Below are 7,535 nucleotides of genomic sequence, written 5' to 3' on the forward strand. Positions count from 1 at the left end.
GAATATGAAAATACGTATGCACTAGGTACAATGGCAATGTAGTTTCTTTTGGATCTCTTTAAAATATCTCAAATTACATGGTGATGTTGAGAATCCAAAACATTTGCAACTAGTATCATGCAGTATAAGAAATGAAATAAAATTTTAAAAAAATAAATTAATTAAGAGACGTAGCAAAAAAAAGCAACATAAATTGAAAAAAAAAAACTAATAAAATGAATAAATAAAGCAAAATAGAGGTTAAGCAACCAACCCACCAAATCTTGAACAACCGGGAGATTATAAAAGTTTAGATTATCTTGAGTTATGAAAAATAGAGCCAACAAAAACAGTATTTCTAGGGTTTTACGGAATCTGGAACAGGGAAGAAGCTTTGGAGAAAATTAACGAGTTTGAAAACTTATAATCACTTCCCACTCACCGGTTTAAGGCGCTGATTTTGAGCTTTATTGAATTCAATGGCTTCCGCGACCGCCAGTCCGCCTTCCGCAGCTATTGGAGAGTTGGTGGTCGGTGGAGGTTGTGGAGCGTGGAGTGTGGCCGTGAGAAAATGAATTATTATTTAGGTTTCTCACTTTCTTGGTCCAATTGTCCAAAGGTAGAATTAAAGTTAGACTATTAGTAAATAAATTTTTTATTTAACCCATGGGACATGGGCTAACCCGAGCCCATCGGGTTAGGCCCAATTCAACCCACAGCCCGAGCGACTGGGCCCGTTTAGGCCCGAATTTAAATGGGCCAACAAAATCAAAACCCAACCCATTAAATTTTCTTCTCGGGCTGGGCCAACCCAGCGGGCCCAGGTTGGTCCCAGCCCATATTGACAGCTCTAACCGTCGGTAAATTTAGCGACGGATTTCTCGAAACCGTCGCTAAATATGACAATAGTGTCCAAAAAACACGCTAATAGACAACAGTTCGCAGAACCGTTGTCATAAATGCTCAAAGACAACGGTTTTATAGAACCATTGTCATTGACCCTAAAAACCGTTGTCTTTTGCTTAAAAAAAGGCTCTACGACAACGGTTTTAACTAAAACTGTTTTATAAAACCGTTGTCGTAGAGGTGTTGTTGATTTAAAAATTTCTTGTAGTGCATGCAGCGGTGCGGCGGCATCGGGGTGTCGACGTGGTGGAAAAAGGTGACCGAAAATTTCTTGACTTTAAAATATGGGTGGCCGAAAATTTCCTTAATAAGGGGGATAAAATATGGGTGTAAATACCGTATTGTGTTATGTTTTCAACATTTTATATAGGATATTCAATGAGAATCATGTACATCGTATTCAGTACTACTAACATTATTATTTAATTAGTAGATTCTAAATTTACTAAATAAATAATTGTGAACTCATTATAACTTTGATCGATGATCATACATCGCCGATGTACCGAGGGTACAAATCTTGTTCATAATGAAATTGAAAATTTCGAATATCAAAACTCTCAATTGATCTATTTTTTGCAGCTGCTAGTTTTGTATACCCATTCACTAAAACAGACAGTTTCCCTCTCCTCACTTAGTTAGTTGTTAAGCTAAATTCCACAACTTTCAATTGGAATCCATTTATAAATTCCTTTATAACTTATCTGTTTGATATCCATCAAACTACAGTCGCCAAGTTTAACTCTTTGAATTTGACTATCTTGATGGAAGCACAGAATTCGATACTTGTATAACCCTCAATGGTTCAGAGACACAGCTAGCCGCGAATTCACAACTTCATTGTGATTCATTATAAATTTATTGTTATTCGAGCTTATCCTAATTAGCCTCATTCTTTTCATCAACCACTTGATTACGAATGTCAGAACTCAAGTATGATTGCTCCTATTGAATCAGGGTAAGAGCATCTAGTAGCATCGTCCCATGATGCCCTAACTATTATTGACAGTGCCTACAAGAACATTAAGTTATGATTAGTGTACTATGGTCCTTTCAACTCATATATCCTGATCGAATCTGCAACCATTGATATATGGAGAGTTGCAAATGAATTCGATAACGATGTGACATATCTTTGAGTAATAAATGCGACATCATATGTGCAACTAGGAAAACCCATTTTCATGAAGCACGTGTCTAAATCTGGTCAACGAATCTTTGTACTATTAACTCATCATATCACATATGATATCTTCACTCTCAGGCAAGCGGTGAAATTCCGACTACAATATATTGGCTCCTACGTATTTCGAAACTACATCCAACCTCGCCACCCGATTACTCTCCTAGGGTTGGTAAATGAGTCAAAGTGCACGCTAGTACGTAGAGCCTACACGTTATCCCGGGTCAAAAGGATTAATGATGTACAACCATAGCCTCAGACTATTCCACTCGATATGTGATAACCACTTGAAAAGTCAGAGGGAGGGTTGTTCAGTCCATCATTGGTGTGTTGTCGTTGAGCCACCAAACTTAAATTCCTACTCTCTAAATAATATTAGTGTAATGGTGAGCATGATCGAATACACAGGAAACGAGGATGATTTCTTTCGAGTAAATGCAAATAAAGGGGGGACTTTTTGTATATGAATTTAATAAAATACTAACTAAATTTATCCAAAAAAGAAAATAATAAATTTAAATGATAATTAATCAACTAGAATAAAATGAAGCATTTAATATGAGAAAACATCTTATTCAAGGGAATTTTACTATTTAATTATGTCATTGTTCATCGGTTAACGAATACTTTTTTCAAGTTGTTCCAAAAAATTAACCTTAGAATTATAGGGATAGTCATTAAAATTCTCGCGTTTTCCTAAATTAATTTACCGAACATTGAGAGACTCGTCAAAACTTATCAATAACAAACTGAGCATGATAGCATTCCATATTCATTAACGATAGCTTTTAGATTTATGAAAACAGTTAATCCTGAAATTTAACAACAGAGATAGCTGCAATTAATAAATACAGTTTTGTTGATTTATTTAGATTAAATATATTATGATAGCATAACACATCTAATATATGATACTCATGTACCAATCATTCATGACAATTACGGATCACTGAATTCATGGATAGCAGTAGAAAATTATATATCAGATTAAATTGTCAGATTAATCAACATACAAATTTCATATAAATAGATCATAAATCAACTAATACTTGAACAAAACACGAATATTAAATTAAAGTGCAAAATGCTTCACACTGATGAATTGAAATAGTAAAAATATCTCCTGAATCAGAGATAAAACTTAGCCTAAAGGTGTGGAGAGGAGATGAGAAATTCTTGCGTCTTATTCTTGTACTTCACATTGAAGAGGTAGAGGGAGAATAAAGAGATCTTCTTCGATTGTGTGTCTCCTTCTTTTTTACGTGTAGTGTTTATTTGGTCAATGAGAAAAGCCCACCAAGATTATGTAAAACCTAAACACAAGATCAAATCAAAGATATGATAGAATTTTTATGGAATAAAATTCAATCTTATCTTTGTTTCTCCCAATAATAAAAATACCTCTCCAATTATTTTTCACAACTCAAATACCATAATTAGGAGTCTAAAATCTGGAATTATCTTTGCAATTTTTGGACTTCGGCTTTAGTTGTGCAGGCAACTGAAGAATAGCCACAAGGCGTGATCACGCCTTGTGGAAAAACCACTTCTGAATTTTTCTGATTCAAGTCTTCCACTAAGATCATATCGACAATTTTAATTGTGATATAAAATCACCATTTTTAGCCCAGATTTATTGCAAGAGTAGAAAACTTCTTCCTACAATAAAATCTCACAAAAATATGTCAATTAAGCACGTTGGAAGTGGTAACAATGAGAGATACGACAACAAAAATGCAAACTATTATGAGCTTATCAATCATCAAATGAACACTCATCTGTATGAACGAAAATCTCCATGCACTTACCAATAAAACGTGAAGTTTACATCACAAGATGATAGTCTCAAAGATCGATAGACATTTATCTTTATTTTAGGCGGCTGAATCGACTAGGAACCAGTTTAAAATATACAATATTCTTCTTAATGAATTTCATGAAATTGGTTGAGAAACAGGCCTCATTTTCTGAAGTTTTTGCATACTTTATATTCACTTCATACTGGTGTGAATCCTTTAGGTTGAGACATATAAATCTCTTCGTTAATATCACTATTAAAGAACATTGCTTTCACATCCATTTGCTATATTTCATACTCATATCATACTGCTATGTCTTGGAAAAGAAGTCCACATGTTAATCATCCTTTAACAGTTTGCTATTATAGTGCTCCTGAAGTACACGTATAACATCACGCTCACGACAAAATATTTAAAATTTTCAACAATCTATTTTATAGTGCTTAAATAATATCCTCAACAAATACCTATTAATCGGAGAATAGAACTGAAAAAACCACCTCATGTTTTTAATTGATACTTTTTCCCTCCATTTGAGTGCTGTTTAAATCAGTATTACCTCAAATTCATGTGCAACAAATCACACTGAGTCAATGTTTAACAAAAAATTGCGTATACATTGAGTACTCTGAACAAATTTTGAAACTAGCATTCCCATTCGTGAATCTTTACAAATCATTAGTTCGAAAAACAAGCTACTGAAACCTTTTCTTCATAGACACTTTGTACTTGACATGCATTTACGACATCATAATCATCTGTAGTGGCAAACTTACACTACTCATAATATCGCCAGAACTGAGAAATCGGTAGGCAAGAAATGTATTAACATCGTACCTGTGACATAGAAGTGAATGAAAAACTTAAAAGAAATACTCAGATTGAAAATAATGATAGTTATTTGACTGCAATACTGTAAGGCTTGATGTATAAACCTACTCTTGTTGGTAGTGTCACTGTGTCAGCGAGTTCAATGAACAACTTATTGTGCGGAAATAAAGATTGAACGTTGGAGATGTTGACAAAGCTAAATGAGCTCACATGGCTCATTTTCAAACGTAGAAAACCTTCAGCGGCCCAACACTTTGTTTGGTAATTTCAATTCAGGAAACCAATTTCCTTTCCCCGATTTCACCAAATATCATCTTGTCATTATCTATTATATATATAAATATGTGACTTTATATGTGAATTTTCATTCATCTTCTTATTAATTACTTGTTTTACAATAATTTCTTAATTTGAATGTGTCTTTTTTTAATCTCCTTATTAATTACTTGTTTTACATTAATTTCTTATTTAAATGTGTCTTTTTTTTAATAAATATGTGACTTTATATGTGAATTTCCATTTATCTCCTTATTACTTGTTAATTGCTTGCTTTGGGTTAATTGCTTACTTTAAATGTGTCTCGTTTTTTCCTCCTTATTCATAGTTTAAATATATGTGACTAATATAAATATGCGACTTTATATGTGAATTTTCATTTATCTCCTTTTTAATTGCTTGTTTTACATTAATTTCTTATTTTAAATGTGTTTTTTTCCTCTTTATTCATATTTTAAATATGTGTGATTATTAGTATTTAATTTTTTTATGTCTACACACATTCTAATATGTTATTTTTATCCAATCATATCTTTTCATTATGTAAATTAGTATTTAGTTTTTTTTGTGTCTACCCACATTATAATATGTTATTTTTAATCTAATGATTTAGATTTTTTATTTATCTTTTCATTATGTAAATTAAATTAATTAAAGTTTATAAATAACACATTATCGACTTGTGAATTTTCTTTGGTGCCTTATTAATTTTTTTTCATGTCCTCGTTAATTTGTCTTTGTGACGTGGACTATAACTTATGCGTTTAAAAAAATATTTTTTCCAAAGGTTTATATTAAAAAATACTTTAATAAAATATGGTCAAAAAATTTATTGTGATATAATTTGTTTACAAAAATATTTTTAAAATTTTAAATCTATTTATTTATGACCGTTTGTTAGAATTTATGTGTTTAAATTAAAGTTTTTTGCAATCGAAATTTTTTTGCGATTTATATTTATAAATTATTCAAATAAAACACGGATAAAAGATCATTGTGATTTGAGCCGTCGATTTGGGTTGGGTCAGTCGGTTTGGTCTGCACCGCCAAACAGTTTAAGTGAGTTGGGTTGAAATTTTGTCGACTCATTTAAAGGTGAGCCTAAATGAGCTCGCACAAGTTTATATTAAATATCTATATATTTAATATTATAGATTTTCAATCATGAATTCTTGATATAAAATGGAAAATATCATTTTGATTTTAAAATTGTGATGTTACTGTGTTGTCCAAAAATTGTGGGTTGTTGAGACATTTTGGCAATCACTCAAAATTGAGTGCCAAAGTTGACATTTGAGTTGTATTTTTGGATTCCTGACAATATGTTCGTCAACATATTATTTTTAAGTTAGTTTTATCAGTATCGTGAGGGGTAAATTTGTTTATTACAATATATAAATATTATCATCTCTTTAAATTAATATTAACTTTCATGTTTGGCATGTTATGGGTCTTGGTAAAATGAGGAACAATAAATTCAAGCAAACGAATACACAAAAGTCTGGTGCGAAACCAGAATTATATGGTAGCGTGAATTAATATATAAATTCTTTGTGAATTTATCGATGGTAAGATGCATAACAAATCTTGTATCATAATATATGAAATTTCAACCTCATAAATAAAATAAATCAAGCATATATGAAATATACAAAATTTCATTACATATACAATCAAGTAATTTATTACAATTGTATTTTATTCTACAAGAATTGTTGTTAAACTCAGTGATTGTGGATCTAACATCAATTAAACTAATTGAGTAACCAGATATTCTTGAATTTCCTAATTAATTTTTTATCTTGATAATTTGTTTCATTTAATATTTTAAATTATTAGACACAGTTACTATAACTAAAGACACATTTTTTTTAAATGTTCATAAGGACTCAATCACTAATTCATATGGAAAAACATTTATCTACATACTATATTGAAAATATTCTAATTAATTCAGCGCATGTGCTGAAAATTTTATAATTAATTAAGAAAAATTCATTTACAATAATCATATTTAATCTTTTTGGACTAAATCATTTATTTCATAAGATATATTAATCGCAATTATTTATTTGTATGTTAATATTTAAATCTGAAATATGATGTATATTGTTTTTCTAAAAGTTCTTAAATAATGATGTAATACATTTATTTGACACTTCAATATTACCATTTTAAAATATATTAATTTTATATTGTATGAGCGCAACACTTCTAATCATGATTATAAAAATTCTAAAAATGAATTAGGTAGAACATAAAAAATTACACAATTAATCAAAAGACAGAAAATAAAAACTAAATAATTGTCTATTACATATAAACTACTAATACTGACTTCTAAAGATTGAAGTCGGTGAGAGTGGAGGCCACTATGTACAAAAAAAAAGCTAATGCTTGAATGAGTCATACTGCAAAGTTAGTGAAGTAAAATGAAGGACAAATGAGTTAATAAAAATATTATAACGAGCTAAGTTGAATGAGGCTCATATATATAAGTATCTCACTTGGTCTCACATTATGTTTTGTCACTGTCCAAAGCGAAAGTTCATGCACTGTAG

Source organism: Primulina tabacum, chromosome 16 (genome assembly GCF_025594145.1).
Source record: "Primulina tabacum isolate GXHZ01 chromosome 16, ASM2559414v2, whole genome shotgun sequence".
Lineage (NCBI taxonomy): Eukaryota > Viridiplantae > Streptophyta > Magnoliopsida > Lamiales > Gesneriaceae > Primulina > Primulina tabacum.